This window comes from Prosopis cineraria, unplaced genomic scaffold, assembly GCF_029017545.1.
Source record: "Prosopis cineraria cultivar Desert tree isolate PC_DT_omini unplaced genomic scaffold, ASM2901754v1 PC250, whole genome shotgun sequence".
NCBI classification, from domain to species: Eukaryota; Viridiplantae; Streptophyta; class Magnoliopsida; order Fabales; family Fabaceae; genus Prosopis; species Prosopis cineraria.
Genome location: NW_026555577.1, coordinates 22,257 through 40,427, shown reverse-complemented (window position 1 = coordinate 40,427; position 18,171 = coordinate 22,257). Strand labels below are relative to the sequence as shown.

Here is an 18,171-nt window from a genome sequence, read left to right as displayed (position 1 = left end):
TTTTTTAATTCACCAAAAAAAGATAATCTTACAAAAAAAATTAATCCTAACAACAAGGTGATGTGCATTTAAGTAAAATACACAAAATGATTCTACACTTTGAAACAGTTACAAACGTAAAACCTTTTATTTTTAAAATTTTAAAATTAATTTTTCATAATTTTTTCAATTTTTTAGTTACAAACTCTCCTATAATTTACTGTTATTTATTAGTTATTTTATTAATCAAAATTGTTATGTCATGTTAAAAAAAAACTCCTAATAACTTATGTGATGCATTATGAGCTTTATAATTTTTTTAAATAAATAATAATTATGATAATTTTATTAAAAGATAATGATATTACATATTATAAAATATAGTTTTTCTTCTTCTTCTCTCTCCTTTAATTTTTAGTTAGTTTTTCAATTACACCGCGCAAAAAGCCCATACCGTCATTTGACTTATTTCAAAGCTGAACCAATATAAAATTCTTCGTTATTATAAAAATATTATTAATAATTATGCCATAAAAATAAGCACGGCGCGCGGTTGCGCCAATCTTAAGCGAAGTAGCAAACCCTGATTCAACTATCATATCATTAGTTAATATAAAAATATTTTTAATTAATTACGCTCATAAAATTGGAGCAGCTCGCGGTTGCGCCAATTTTAAGCAAAGTAGCAAACCCTAATCCAACGGTTATATCATAGCCGCCGACCTTCGCGGTGCGGTTTCTGCTGCTTCGTTGAGTGGGTTTAGTCCCGTGGTTCCATCATATCGGTCTGGTTCGCTCTACTCTGAACGTCATCTTCTTCTGCTCGGAGATGGCCAGAGAGATGCTGAAGGAGCACGGCGAGCAATTGGCCGACCGGCACAATAGCCGATCCGCGGCCAAGTTTAGCAGAGACAGCAAAGATCGGCGATTATGGGCCTCACTAGATGAAGGTGAGGAAGGTCTTCACGCTCGATCTTTTCTCTCCTAAGCGCCTTGAAGCGTTGAGACCCATTCGAGAGGACGAGATCACCGCCATGGTTGACTCCGTCTTCAAGTGAAATCGCTAGAACCGATGCATTATGATCCGCTACAAAAGTCGATCTGGTAGCTTCCTCCGGGTACTCAACAACTAGAGTAATCTCTCTTTCTCCTTTGAGCTTTATTCGGTCGAGTGGCTTATTCGAACGTTGTGAATCCTGCTGTGCTTCTAGCTTCAGTGAAAGATTCCTAGTTTCAGTGAAGCGCCGCGTACTATTGTTGAAATATAATATAGCTTTGGTAGGTTACTAACACTTCACACTGCTTGGTTGATTGATTGAATTCCAATTATGACCCTTCATCTACATTTACAATGATTCATAAATTTGTTATGGTAATGGATTTTATGGACTTTTTACTAACCAAATCACGGGCATAAAATGGACATCAGTATCAATATATATAATAGTATCTCTATTAAGTTGCTTGCAGGTTATGATTTGCAGAGTTTATCTCTTGCATCATACGCGATTCACAGAGAAAATGTCATATTTAGGGGAGAAAATGTAATATAAAATTTTTTATTTCTTAATGTTTAGATTTTACACGCACACACCATTGTTTAGAAGTACTAGTAGTAATAATAATAAGTATGGTCTGGGGACTTTCTTACAAGTTAAATACGGTTTTGGGGATGGTGACCGTAGGTACTACCTATGCCTTACCCAGAATCAGAATCTTCTGGGGGGCGGGGGTGATTTGATGGTGGCATTTACCTGAGTGTAAGTGTATAACCAAAGTCCTTAATTTTGTTGTACGATTCTGTTCTTTATTTTTATACTTGATATACATTGAATGTATTAAGATTTATGACAATTGCTTTTTCCGTGCCTGTTAATTTGTTAAAGAATTCTAAAATTCAGTTTCCTATTTATTAATTACTTTATCTAGTAATTACTATATGGAATTATAGAGGACCCATCTTTTATCAAATCTATTATACAACTGTTGATGGTTTCAAGAATTTTATACTTCCAGGTTGTAATTGGGCTGGATTTTGTTCCTTCATACGCAAAATCATCTTTATTTCAGCAACCAATTGAGGAAGATAGTGATGAGGACTGAGGAGCTGGTATATGCTGACAGTACTTGTGGTATTGTTAACGTTTCATGAAACTTCTGACTTCCCAGGGTGTTTTTTCACTTTTTTAGTTATCAATCCTTTTGTGATTGCATGAAATGAAATGTTTAATTGAGATACTTGTGTGAAATACTAATTCACTATCTCATTTTAAATAACTAGTATGTGAGGTAGTATTGGTCTATACTTATTCCTAATCAAAATGTACATTGATAATGTATAAGTGTAAAACATCTGATGTTAGGCATTCAAATTCCATGTTTAGTGGCTGTGATGAGCACTGGGTGCTCTCTGCAGAAACGATGCTGTTGTGAATTTTAGCATATGGCAGAACATTTTAAAAAATGGGAGAAGATTTGGGTTAAGTTCTGCATTGACCTCCATTATCGTTTTGTGTCTCTACATTGACTTAAAGACTCCATTATGTTCATTTTCCCTTCTTTTTATTTTAACTTTCCCCTCTTCTGATATTGCAGAGAGAAAAATAAGGGCCAGGGACCTTTTTTTCACTTCTGTTAATAAAAGGTGAAAAATATGAGTTAGCTTGTATTTACTGTAAAAGGCAAGTTTATCCATTTTCCACCTTTAAGCGTGTGGCCTAATTGACGTAGTTTCACTACTTGTGACATGGCCGATTGGTTTGAGGGGATGGTGGAAAAGAGCGAATGCATGGTTTGAGAGAAGAGGTACTGTTGTAGATTGGTGAGGTTGTTCTGTCTTGTTGGCTGTTGATGTTATGTGTTTTCCTTGTTTGACAGGGACATGACTGGGTTGAAGCTCAACAATATTGTGCCTCATTTCTCAATAAGTTGGCTATCCTTGTGGGCTGTAAAAATTTTCTTTGACTCTTACAGACAAACTGTAGACCCCCCCTCTGTTAATGTACAATTTGATTTTTCTACATTACTTCATCTGTATCTGTCGTTCTGAAAGTGGGAAGGAGTGTACACTCCAGCAAGCGAAATAGAAATGGGTAGAAAGGAAGAATGGAGGATTTGCTATTTATCTTCAACTTAAATCGATTGGTAAATAAAGTTATCCTTTCTGCCACTTTGTAGAGAATTTTCTTTTTGGTGTACCATGGTGCTTTTGCTTATTTTGATGTTGCTACAGTTGGTGTACCATGTTCCTTTGCTGAAACATCTTTCTTGACAACTTGAAAATGTATTTGGAAGATTAACTATGATGTCTACTTGTTATGGCATCAAGGCTGGTGACTTGCACGATTAGCATTAACAATTGATATCATTGGTCAGTTTTGACTTCCATTTGAATTGTTTTTAATTGTAGTTTTAAAAACTATCAAATCTAAATCATCAAATTTAATCCAATGGTTCACAATTATAGTGGTCTCCCCCCCAACTAAGTTGAGAGAAGGCACCTCCCCAGAACCACAAGTGTTCATTGGCTTTCGCTTCTCTTTTGATCTTTTGATTTTATTATATCTTGTGCTTTCATAAGGAATAGAACCATCATGAGATATTCAGAACATTTTGGTAGTCTAGAGACGGCAAAGATGGGTCCTTTTTCAAGGACTCCACAAATCCCGGTATGCTATTCATCCTCGTCACTTCTGTCAGTCTATATAATTTTGGTAGTCCAAAGATGATTTGATTGTTCCATTGCATTGTGTTTTATGTTCTCCTCTCTACGAAACAGAGGATAACCTAGGGGTAGTTTATTAATACTTCACAATGCTTGATTGATTAGATTCCATTTATGACCCTTCATGTCCTTGTGGGAAAAGTATGATTGATTAATTGTCTTGAACTTGACTTGCTGAGCTGGCTTATTTTCCTTGCATTCATGTCTTGAGATTTTTTGATCTAGCATATGTATAAGAAATGACTATTTTTTTTTAAAAACATATGTCCTTGCTATTTTATTTGAACTTGCATCTTCAATGCACTCCTATTAGGCTCACTGATGCTTGTATCATTTGATGCCTAAAGCTGAATGCATAAATATGACTATAGGGATCTACTTTTGCTCTTCAGCTTAGACTTTTGGTGTCTTTGCTGCTTGTAGCCCCTGTACAAGTATGGGATTGTTCTAATTGTTTTGGATCTTTTAACTTATATCTCAAATGTGGGAATATTTGGACTGTCTTGGATCATTTAACTTCGATTACAAATGTAGGAATATTTTGATCGTTTTGAACCCTTTATCTTGGATATGAAATGTTGTATACAAAAGTGAAAATGTTTTGACCGTTTTGAATCTATTGACTTGGATCATAAATTTGGGAATATTTGGACTGTTTTGGATCCTTTGAATTCGATTACAAATGTAAGAATGTTCTAATCGATTTGGATTTTTTAACTTAGATTTTGGTAGCTCTTATATTGGCAATGTTTTGATTGTTTTGGATCTTTTGGCTTTGGATTACAAATGCGGGAATATTTCGACCGTTTTGGATCCTTTAAATTTGATTACTAATGTGGGAATATTCTGACTTTTTGAACCCTTTATATTGAAAATAAAATGTTGTATACAAATGTGGGGATGTTTTGACTGTTTTGGATCCATTAACTTGGATCACAAATTTGGGAATGTTCAAATCGTTTCTTTAAATTTGATTACAAATGTGAGAATGTTCGAACCATTTTGGATCCTTTTAACTTCAATTTTGACAGCTCTTATATTGGGAATGTTTTGATTATTTTGGATCCTTTGGCTTGAATTACAAATGTAGGAATGTGTGACTGTTTTGGATCCCTTAACTTAGATTATAAATGCAGGAATGCTCTAACCGTTTTGATTTCTTAACTTAGATTTTGACTACTCTTGTACAAATGTGGGAATGTTCTAAATGTTTTGGATTTTCTAGTATGGATTACAAATGTGGGAATTTTTGGACCGTTTTGAATCCTTTAATTTCAATTACAAATGTGAGAATGCTCCGTCCATTTTGGATTCTTTAATGTGGATCACAAATATCTGAATTTTTAGACCCTTTTTGATTTTGTAATTTTGGTTACAAAAGTGAGAATGTTTTAATCATTTTGGATCCTTTACTTGAAATATTGTTGTTGAGAAATTGTAAGTTTGTAACTTGTACAAATGTTGGAAAATTGTAATCGTTTTGGATCCTTGAAATTGGTTTGCAAATGTTGAAAAATTTTGAGTTAATGTAGGAAAATTGATCATTTTGGATAATTTAATTTGGAACATAAATGTTGGAAAATTGTGACCTTTTTGGATTCTTATACTTGGAATAGAAAGCTTCCTTGTGATGATTTAACAATTGTATATTGGCTTTCTAAATGGCTCTTGCAATGGCCGAACTTGTTTCAAATGTCCTTGTGGAAAAAGTGAGATTGATTAATGGTCTTGAACTCGACCAGCTGAGCTGCCTTATCTTCATGTCTTGAGATTTTTTGAAGTAGCATATGTGGTGTCCCTATTTTATTTGAACTTGCATTTTCAATGCACCAGGCTCACTGATGTTCATATCATTTGATATCTAAAGTTGAATGCATAAATACAACTATAGGGGTCTACTTTTGCTCTTCAGCTTAGGCTTTTGGTGTCTTTGCTGCTGCTTGTAGCCCCTATACAAGTGTGGGAATGTTACAATTGTTTTCGATCTTTAACTTGGACCTCAAATATGAGAATATTTGGATAGTTTTGGATCCTTTAAATTTGATTACAAATGTGGGAATATTTTGACCGTTTTGGACCCTTTATCTTGGATATGAAATGTTGTATACAAATATGGGAATGTTATGGCCGTTTTGGATCCATTAACTTGGATCACAAATTTGGAAATATTAGGACCCTTTTGGACCTTTTAAATTTGGTTGCAAATGTGAGAATGTTTTGACCGTTTTGGATCCATTAGCAAAGATTTTGATGGTTCTTATATTGGGAATGTTTTGATTGTTTTGGATTCTTTGTCTTGGATTACAAGTGTGGGAATATTTGGACCGTTTTGGATCCTTTAAATTTGATTATAAATGTGGGAATATTTTGACCGTTTTGGACCCTTTATCTTGGATATGAAATGTGGTATACAATTGTGGGAATGCCCTGATTGGTTTGGATCCATTAACATGGGTCACAAAGTTGGAAATTTCTGGACCGTTTTGAATCCTTCAAATTTGATTACAAATGTGAAGAAGTACGGATCATTTTGGATCCTTTTAACTTTGATTCCGATGGCTCTTATATTGGGAATATTTTGATCGTTTTGGATCATTTGGCTTGGATTACAAATGTGGGAATATTTAGACTGTGTTGGATCCTTTAAATTCAAATACAAATGTGGGAATGTTTTGATTGTTGTGGATCCTTTAACTTGGATCACAAATTTGGGGATTTTCGGACCATTTTAAATCTTTTAAATTCAATTACAAATGTGAGGAAGTACAGATTGTTTTGGATCCTTTTAACTTCGATTTTGATGGCTCTTACATGGGGAATGTTCTTATTGTTTTACATCTTTTGGCTTGGATTACAAATGTGGGAATGTATAATTGTTTTGGATCTTTTAACTTTGATTACAAATAAGGGAAAACTCTAACCATTTTGATTCTCTGACTTAGATTTTGACGGTTCCTACACAAATGTGGGAATGCTATAATTGTTTTGGATTCTTTAGCATGGATTACAAATGTAAAAATTTTTGGACCGTTTGAAATCCTTTAATTTCAATTACAAATGTGGGAATGTTTTGATGGTTTTGGACTCTTTACTGTGGATTATTGTTTTTGATCCTCTAATTTTGATTACAAACATGAATATGTTTTGACTGTTTTGGATCATTTACTTGAAATATTAACGTTGAGAAATTGTGACATATACAAGTGTTGGAAAATTGTAATTATTTTGGATCCTTGAAATTGGTTTGCAAATGTTGAAAAATTTAAGTTATACAAATGTGGAAAATTGACCATTTTGGGTAATTTAGTTTAGAATTTAAATGTGGATCATTTACTGCTTATAGCCCAGGTATGAGTGAGAATGTTTTAGATCCCTTAACTTGGACCTCCAATGTGGGAATATTTGGACCTTTTTGGATCCTTTAAATTCAATTACCAAAGTGAGAATATACTGACCGTTTTAGACCCTTTGTCTGGAATATGAAATGTTGTATACAAATATGGGAATGTTTTGACCGTTTTGGATCCATTGACTTGGATCACAAATTTGGAAATATTCGAACTTTTTTGGATTCTTTAAATTTGATTACAACTGTGAGAATGTACTGACCGTTTTGGATCCATTAATAAAGATTTTGACAGCTCTTATATTAGGAATGTTCTGATTGTTTTGGATCCTTTGGCTTGGATTATAGATGTGGGAATATTTGGATTGTTTTGGATCCTTTAAATTTGATTATAAATGTGGGAATATTCTAATCGTTTTGGACCCTTTATCTTAGATATGGAATGTTGCATACAAATTTGGGAATGCATTGATTGGTTCGGATCCATTAACATGGGTCATAAATTTGGAAATTTTCAGACCATTTTGAATCCTTTAAATTTGATTATAAATGTGAGAATGTTTTGACCGCTTTGGATCCATTAACAAAGATTTTGACGGTTCTTATATTGGGAATGTTTTGATTGTTTTGGATCTTTTAGCTTGGATTACAAGTGTGGGAATATTTAGAACGTTTGGATCCTTTAAATTCGATTATAAATGTGAGAATAGTTAGACCATTTTGGACTCTTCATCTTGGATATGAAATGCTGTATACAAATGTGGAAATGCTTTGATTGTTTTAGATCTTGGTTCACAAGTATGAGATTTTTTGGATTGTTTTGAATCTTTTAAATTCGATTACAAATGTGAGAAAGTATGGATCATTTTGGATCCTTTTTAACTTCAATTTTGATGGCTCTTATATTGGGAATGTTTTGATCATTTTGAATCCTTTAGCTTGGATTACAAATGTGGGAATGTATAATTGTTTTGGATCCTTTAACTTTGATGACAAATGAGGGAAACCTCTGACTTTTGATTTTTTAACTTAGATTTTGACGACTCCTAGACTAATGTGAGAATGTTCTAACTGTTTTGGATTTTTTAGCATAGATTACAAATGTGAGAATTTTTAGATCGTTTTGAATCTTTTAATTTCGATTACAAATGTGGGAATGTTCTAATCGTTTTGGACTCTTTAGTGTGGATTATTGTTTTTGATAATTTAATTTCAATTACAAATATGAAAATGTTTTGACTATTTTGGATCCTTTACTTGAAATATCGGCATTGAGAAATTGTGACATATACAAGTGTTGGAAAATTGTAATTGTTTTGGATCCTTAAAATTAGTTTGTAAATGTTGAAAAGTTGAGTTATGCAAATGTAGGAAAATTGACCATTTTGGATAATTTAATTTGGAATGTAAATGTGGATCGTTTATTGCTTGTAGTCCTAGTACAAATGTGAGAATGTTTTGATCGTTTTGGATCCATCAACTAAGATTTTGACTACTCTTATATTGGGAATGTTCTGATTGTTTTGAATCCTTTAGCTTGGATTACAAATGTGGAAATATTTGGACCGTTTTAAATCCCTTAAATTCAATTACAAATGTGGGAATATTTTGATCGTTTTGGACCCTTTATCTTAGATATGAAATGTTGTATGCAAATGTGGCAATGCTCTAATTGCTTTAGATCTATTAACATGGATAACAAATTTGAGAATTTTTAGATTGCTTTGAATCCTTTAAATTGGATTACAAATGTGAGGAAATAAGGACTGTTTTGGATCATTTTAACTTCAATTTTGACGTTTCTTATATTGGAAATGTTTTGATCGTTTTGAATTCTTTAGCTTGGATTATGAATGTGGGAATATTTAAACCGTGTTGGATCTTTTAAATTTGATTATAAATGTGAGAATAGTTTAACTATTTTCGACCCTTTATCTTGGATATGAAATGTTGTATACAAATGTGGGAATGCTTTGATTGTTTTTAATCCATTAACTTGGATAATAAATTTAAGAATTTCTAGACCGTTTTGAATCTTTTAATTTTGAATACAAAAGTGAGGAAGTATGGACCATTTTGGATCCTTTTAACTTCAATTTTGACAACTCTCATATGGGGAAAGTTCTTATCATTTTGGATCCTTTGGTTTGAATTACAAATGTGGGAATGTGTAACTGTTTTGGATCCTTTAACTTCAATTACAAATGAGGGAAAACTCTAACTGTATTGATTCTTTAACTTAGATTTTAAAGACTCTTATACAAATGTGAGAATGTTCTAATTGTTTTGGATTCTTTAACATAGATTACAAATATGAGAATTTTTGGATCGTTTTGAATCCTTTAATTTCGATTGCAAATGTGAGAATATTCTGACTGTTTTAGACTCTTTAATGTGGATTACCATTTTTGATCCTTCAATTTCGATTACAAATGTGAGAATGTTTTGGCCATTTTAGATCCTTTACTTGAAATATCATCGTTGAGAAATTGTGATATATACAAGTGGGCACCAATGTTGTCTACTTTTTTGTTTTGTAGGAGAGGTTGTGGGATTGAACCTCAAGGGTGCACGTTCTATCAAATCCTTGGGAATTTGATCATTATGAAGGCTTTAGGATGGTTGTGCTATTAGCGTACCCTATCCTGAGTAAATTGGGCTCAAGAGGGTTTCACTCTCCTCCCAACTAGGAAAACTTATGGGGTGAACTTTGAGAAAAGGGAGGGCGAGCACAAGTGTTGGAAAATTGTAACTGTTTTGGATCCTTGAAATTGGTTTTAAAATGTTGAAAATTTTTAAATTTTGCAAATATGGGAAAATTGACCATTTTGGACAATTTAATTTGAAATGTTAATGTGGATCTTTTGCTGCTTGTAGCCCCTATAGGCTCATATAAAATTGGCAGTAGATTAATTACGCTATTAGCTCACAAGTCACAAGTGTCCTCTAGCAAGACATTATAACTATTCAATTCACATGGAAATCGATGATCCAATGTAACCTATCATGCAACCGTATCACATCCCTTTTGTCACGCGATATTTCGGTCAAGTATGAGACATGAAATTGTCATTCTCTTTTACCTGACTGTTACTTTCTCGATCTTTGAGTGGATTAATAGTAGCAATGGAAAAAATTCTTTCCATTATAGTATTGCCATACATTTTCTTAGTCTTACTCATCGAGGGGCCTAGTAATATCTCTCACTTAATGTGAGGGACAAATTATATCTTGATCACTCATATTTTTCTGCATGAATATCACTAAACTCAATCATAGCCTCTATGATCACCCGATCAAAGGTGACTTTTGACTAAATCAAAGTTCAGTGGTCATCATGTAGGAATCCATAATGATCTCAGGTCAAAGGGCTTAGTGATATAGTTACATATGAGATAAACTTATGACTTGTACCATGTAGCTTTCTCATAGCGGATCAGTCCAGTACCTTGTACTCTTTCAAGTACCTATGACTTTGATTTATATCTCTATAATTAATCAAAGTCATATTAGTCTTGTTTCATCTATGATCCCTCATAGATGATCGATCAGGGATATTTAGGACAATCATTATAGTTTGTCCAAGAATACAATTATCATATTGAATATGCAATTGTTATGATAATAAAAGAAAAATTCATTAAATAACAATGTGCATAGTACAATGATTGGCCCTAGGGCACAATTTTTAACATTAACCCAACCTAAACCGCACTCAATAGACCATTTAGGATTTGTGCAACACACCACAACCCAAACAACAAGCATATATCATAAATTCAACACACCACAACCTAAACAACATGCATATATTATACTTTAGGTAGTTATTTGTTAATTGATTGTTTATTGTACATTGTGAACATTACATGCATGAATTGATTTTTCATGTAAAAGCATGGTATGAGTTTTGATAAATATTTGAAAGTATGATTATATATAATGTCATATTTGGCTTCAAATACAAAATGTGAAATCAAGATAATTTTCGAACTATGAACATGTATATGTCTTTAGAAAGATGAATGTGATATTGTGTTGAGGCAAATGTGTGTTAATGAAAAAATAGATTGTTGTGATAAGTGAGAATAGTGTTGTGAAATTGTAATGGATGCTCACTTGGGTAGTACATAGTCATGAGCCCAACGTGTTGATTGTGATAATCAATAAATAAGAATGTGAAAATGAGTGAGCATCGTACATGGCATGATCAGTGGGCAGGAGTTCTCTTAGAGATTAGGAGTAGAGAAAATCCATATATTATTTCGGTTGTCCTCCTGTACACGAGTATAGTCTTGTCTCATAATTTATTGAAGGACTAGAACCTAGCTATCTCTATTAGTTTATCGAGAAGAATTAACTTAAGGTATACGACACCCTAGAGATTTGAGAGTGGGGAAAGCCGTGGATCGAGAGTAAGTATTATGATTTTTGGCCGGGTCACACCTCATGATTGGTGAGCTTGAGTAGTCCAGTCACACGGATGGAGTCTTATTCAGTGTTATAGCCCACAGTTTCAGTCGGAGGAAATAAGGAGGGTATAAGGTTAGTTGATCATTGCCTATAAAAATTTATGATGTGTCACATGATTGTGATGTGGCAAGTCGCGTGGATATTGGATTATGGTCACATGTCTGAGTGTCTTGTGATAATGTACTTAGTGTTTGTGAGATGAAAATGAGCTAAATAAGTAATGATAAGTTATGATATGTGTGCAAGCATGTTTTAAAAACTTAGTTTCACATGCATGTGTTTAATTACAATTAATATATAGGTTTTACCTTAGTTATTAAGTGGCTAGACTCACCATTTTCATTTGATATTTTACAAGCTCTAGCTCTGGTGTTGAAAGAGACAAAGCTCTTAAGGCTTAGGAATATGTACATTCCTATTATATGCCTCTAATTTATGTTTATTTTGTATAATAGAATATTATTGTCAATTCTAGAGTGCATTTTGTTCACACTTGCACTATAAGTTGTTTAAAATGTCTGAATTGTATTTTGGTCCTTGAGTAGTTGTATATGATGAGTTATATGTGTTGATAGGACTAAAATACTAGTGCAAATATAAAAATGTTGTTTTAAAGATGATATGATTAATTTTTGATACAATGCAATTGAAATTAGCACCCGTCTGTTTTCGGTATAAAAGGAATTGAGAAGTGATTTTGTGTTAAGTGGATATTTGGGTGCATGTGGTGTGTTGTATTAGTAGTCCTAGGTCTATAAAATATGGTCTAGGTATTAGAAAGGGCTTTTGGCACTTATTCTGGGTTTTACACACCCAATTGTATGTGAAAGTTGTAAAAAGTGATTAAAATGAGTTTGGGCGTCCAACTTTCTGGTGTAACATGTTTTGAAAGTGAAACCCGTGCCATTAGCTAATTTATAAAAGAAAAAGTTTTTTGTAAACACCTAAATCATATTATTTGAATGTTGGATGGAGATTTGATGCTTGAGCCATGGCACATGGCACATAGAGCAACACATTGCAGTGCGCTGTGCCTAAGTCATGGCACATTATCCTATTTTATAGTAAACAAGTTATTTTTCAACTATTTTCATTCTTTTTCACTCCTTTAAAATATCACATGTTTTCATAACTTATTTTTATTCTGATATACGAGTTTATAAATGGTTTAAAGTCATTTTGATTATAAAAACTTAGGATCCCTTAATTTTAAAAAATTTAAAACTTGGTAATCTATTTTGATATATACTCTTGATTACCATGGATTTGAACTTGTTAATGGTAATTTGTAGTGAAGGATGTTTTAAGCGAAGTAGCTGTGGCATTTAGGGGAGGCATTGCTACTGAGTTAAACTTGAGGAATTAAAAGTTTCATTAATTAATAGGTCAAAATTTGATTTAAAGCCAAATAAATCTTTAGAGAATGGATCAAATTAAATTAATAAAAATTATATTAATTTAAGGGCTAATTTGTTCTCATTTAATTACATATACATGTCAAGTCATCAAAATACTTTATACATTAGGTTAATTTAAAAGTAAATTTATTTTTTTAAAGCTTAAAAGACTAACATGATAATATAAGAAAACATAAGGGTCAAATTGATAAAAATTAAACTTAAATGACTAAATCGATAACTAAATTAAACTTGAGGAACTAAAAGTTTTATTAATTAATAAGCCAAATAAAACATTTAGAGAATAGATCAACTCGGTGCAATTTATTTCTTATAGACAATAAGACACAATTGAACTTGAAACATCTGCAATATATAATGAGATTCATGAATTAATTTAAGAAAAAATTATGTATAGGTCTCATGAAGTAGATTTATTTTTCTTGCAAAATTCAAAAACTACAGCCAGATCCCTTGGAACTTGATTATAATTTAAAATTGGGATGCATAAACAATAATGACCCTATTAAAAATACATTACATCAATCAAATAATTCACAACTATTTCATCAATAATTTACAACTATTATTTCAATTTTTATAACCATAATTTCACATATTTAATAATTAAATTAATCATATATTACAAGTTTGATGGTAATTGCATACAACTACCTCATAAGTAATTTACAATTATCATTTCAACATTTTACAACAATAACTTTACATATTTAATAGTTAAATCGATCATGTGTTGCCAACAAAATTCATCACTAATTGTTTACAACTGTTACATTAGTAATTTATAACTCACACTTTGATATTTTACAATTGTAAATTCAATATTTTTAACAAGGACAATATTGTCTTTGTAGCTTAAATTCAAATCACACTTAGATTTTAAAAGACTTGGTTATAGTTTTTAAATTTTGTGAAATTATTTATGAATAAGTATTCTGCATGACACCTATACGTAATTTTTTCATAATTAATAGCATTGGCATACATCACCTGCGTTTGTCAAAAGATTGAAGGCCGTCCTTGTCCACATCAATTTATATTTACCGTGTTGCCAGCAAATTTGGAAAAAGAAAGAAAGAAAGTAAGAGAAACCAGTTGTCTGGCTGGTCTAATCCATTGTATCTGAAATAATATTCCACTTTTTCCAATAAAAAATGTTTAATGTTAACAGATGATAAAATAATGTTTGAGTGACAAATTAAAATGCATTGAGTCAATAATATAATTTTGAATTATTTCTTAACTAAAAAGTTTTTGAAATCAAAATTATTAGAGTTAGACTAGATCGGTCCATCCAACCGGTTAGATTGGAACCGGTCTCCTATCCACAAATGTATATTTTATTATTTTTGTAAGTGACACTTGAGATTTGACAATCTTGTGAGCATGCTAATATAGACACGCCTTAGTATTAAAAAAAAAAATAGTTCAAATACAATTAAATAAAAAAATGAAAATGAAAAGAAATGCAGAAAACTAGAAAAAGAAGTAAAAAGATAGAAGATTTGCATCTGCTTTTATAGGGATTTATTTTAAATTTTCTACATAAACCACATTGAAATTGGCGATGAGTAGAGAGTGGATGTCTCTTACTATTATCGAGTTTAAGCTTCCAGCTGAGAGATCATTCAAGAAACAATTTGGCCAACATATATTAATATAAGATCTCACGAACAAAGTTCCCTAGGATCAAAAGTGAGTGACAGATATAACCCAGAACAGAGTAGATCGAAGATAAAGAATGTCAAAGTTGCTATTTTGGTATTACATTATTATTTTATAAATGATAAAAAGAAAAATGATAATAAAATCTCTTTAAATTATGTAAATGACAATTTAATCTCTCAAAATGTCATAATATCAATAAAGTCTCTAAGAATTTTTTTGTTATAAAGGAATTAATGTAAGTGATCAAATTGCCCTTAGTTTAGAATTTCAAATGCGAACTTAAATTTTGTTGCATTCTTATAATTTTAAGAAGAAAAGTTATGAATCTTAAAACAAAATTTATACATGATAATTAATATTTGAAACACTTGAAAAATATCAGGATTTCAAATACAAACTTATAAATTGCTGTTGAATTCTTATGGTTTTAAGAAGAAAAGTAGTAAATATCTAAACAAAACTTGTGAATGACAATTAATATTTGAATTAAAGGTAATTTGATCATTTATATTAATTCCTTAAAAACAGAAAAGTCCCTATGACTTTATTGATATTATGATATTTTAAAAAATTAAATTATTATTTATATAATTCAAAAGGATTTTGTTACCTTTTTTTCATGATAAAGCTTATATTTATTATTTTTATTTTAAAATATTTTTTTAATCTCGGAAAAAAGGTACTCCCTCTTGGGAACTAGAGTTTCGTTGGAGCTCGGAAGTATGGGCAATTCCTTCGTTCTTCTTTACTATATTTTTCATTATTATTAAATTATACTCCTTTCATTAAAAAATATAAAGCATTTTTAACTGAATCTCATCCCCAATAAAGTAGTTAATTATTTTAAATTAACCCTATCTTTTCATATTTACTTTTATTAAACACCTTATAATAAATATAAAGTCAATATCAATAGGGGCACTTTTGAAAAAAAGGCAATGATTACACTTCAAAAGACTAAAAATGCCTTACATTTTTAAACATCTAACTTCTCAAAAAATGTCTTATATTTTTTAACGGAAGGAGTATAATTTAGTCTTTTCTTCAAATATGAAAATTTTAATTCACGTTATTTTCTTTTCTTCAATAAAAAGTTTCTTATTTTTTTAAAAAATTATTCTTTATATTTTACTTTGTTTACTTAATTTCATAAAAAAATTTAATATATTATTAAAATTTTATTATTTAATTAGGACTAATCTATGTTTAACTGTGCTCAAAGAATTGAATCATGAACCAGTGTTTTGACTGGTTTTAATGTACAATTTATGAAAACATTGATTGAAATTTGAGAATTATTTTCTGTTTGTAAAGTTCTGTTTTTTGGCCGATTATAGCTGCAAAGTTCAACCAAATTGTTTAAAAGAAAAAAGATAGAAAAATCAGCCGCTCACAAAAGACAAAAAAAAAAAACTTTAATTAACCGGCCAAAATTTGATTCAAAGTCAACGAAATTCTTAACAGATCAATGGATCAAATTAGTTTTATTTATTTCTCATCTTATTTACAATAAGACCAAATTGAACTAATTGTAAGCATCTGCAATATAATGAGATTCATTAATTAATTTAATACATTGATATACATCACCAGCTTTTGTCAAAAGATTGAATGTAGTCCTTGTCCTCATCAATTTTTATTTACCATGTTGGCAGCAAGTTTGGCCAAAAAAGAAGAAAAAGAAGAAATTAAGAAAGATGGAAACCAGTACGTTATCTTGTCTGGCTCTGGTTTAATCCATTGTGTCTAAAACAATATTACATTTTTCCAACAAAAAATGTTTATTCTTTCAAATTCTATCTCGCTTCAATCAATTCAATGTATCTTATCTCCTTCAACGTGGGACTTGGTCATGAATTTTCATTTGTTCTCATTTAAAAAGGAAAATGTGTTCATTGTCTTCTTTAGATCATCCAATAGAATCCAATATCATCATTTTGTTTTAAATTAGTGGAAGTTATATGCTGCTTTGATATTAAATTATAAAATATTTTTAAATAAAATTATACATGTCAATAAAACTCATTAAATATACTTTAAAATTTTATTTTTTAAAATAAAAATATAAATTTTTAAAAATACCTTTCATTTAATATTTAATTTATAAAAATATTAAAAAAATAGAATATACATATATATATATATAGAAAATGTAATATTCCAAAAACATTAATAACAAAATATTATTTTTATTAAAATATTTTATATTTTAGAACATTGAATCTCTTTCAAAAAGTATCTAACAATTTGAGGCAAAGGTAATACTTAGCATAATTTTTTTATAAATAAAATAAATTAATTGCAATTGAATAAGCTAATTGCAAGTCAAATCCTCTGAGATTATGTAAATTTCATAAAATTTGTATTCTAAAAAATAAAAATATTTATATTTTATAAGAAATAATAATATGAGAAAAATATTTTTTAAATTTTTTACAAAAATTCATGAAACTGAACTTTAGAGTATTTAAATTCATTTTATTGCATGCATGTTACTTTCTTGGAGTTGACTTCTCTCCCTTGAGAGAAACCTCCTCTGCCTCTCCATTGAGGTAGAGGCTTAACTAGTACTATGAATGGTATAAATTTAATATTTTTATTTTTTATTTTTAATTTATATTTTTAAAATAAAACACATAAAAATTATAAAAAAATTTAATAAATATACTTATCAATTTACAGTCCAAATTTAATATATAGATAAATTAAATTTAATATTAAAATTGTTTAATAAATTTATTACTTTGTTCAAAATATATTTGCACTGTCCAAAACATATCTAAAAAGTTAATTTAAATTTTTATATTAAATTTAAAATATTCATATTAAATCTAGATTGTCAAATTGATAAGTATATTTATTATATTTTTATATATTTTTTATTCTAAAAATATAAATTTAAAATTTAAAAATTAAAGTCGGACGGTCCGGATTTATCAGAGGAGGCGGAAGAAGCTGACTCCTACTTTCTTATGTGAGTTAACCTTTTAAAAAAAAAAAAAAAACACGAGCGCGCGCGCGCGCGCAGAGAATAAACGCCGCCACATGTCACGCATTGTTGATTCTACACACTCTGATAATTATTTGATTAATTTGATAGTGGGTACTATTAACTTTAATATAATTTGATTTCCCTCTCTGACCAAGCATTTGTCTTCGGCCATATATTTTGTCACTCAATGATAAACTGTTAAAACATTTGCTAACAATTCTAACAACGTTATATGCCTGCTCATTCACCAAAATATTATGTAGATATTTCTTTAATTTATTGAAATTAAATGATATTACATATATTCCCTCCATTAAAATATATAAGGTATTTTTTGAAGGATTGGATGTTAAAAAATATAAAACATTTTTAGCCCTATTGAATAATTTACTTTATATTTATTTTATAGTGTTTATAGGGGTAAATATGAAAAGATAAGATTAGTTTAAAAATAAGTAACCACTTTATCGGAGTGAGATTTGGTTAAAAATACCTTATATTTTTAAACAAAAAAAATACATATATAACTTTTCTAAGAAACTCTATATACTATATATTTTATTTTAATTTT

At 30.2% G+C, this 18,171-nt stretch overlaps 1 long non-coding RNA gene across 3 annotated transcripts; it reads left to right on the top strand.

The window, feature by feature from the left end:
* Positions 1-613: 613 nt before the first annotated feature.
* Positions 614-9,925, top strand: LOC129296069 (uncharacterized). Of its 3 annotated transcripts, none has more exons than XR_008589688.1 (4): positions 614-1,097; positions 1,996-2,111; positions 2,575-3,647; positions 9,590-9,925. It is a non-coding gene; the product is annotated as an uncharacterized LOC129296069 (long non-coding RNA). The 3 variants fall into 3 exon arrangements; XR_008589686.1 differs by having other exon boundaries at positions 615-1,113; XR_008589687.1 differs by having other exon boundaries at positions 623-1,113; positions 2,575-3,123.
* Positions 9,926-18,171: the final 8,246 nt, after the last annotated feature.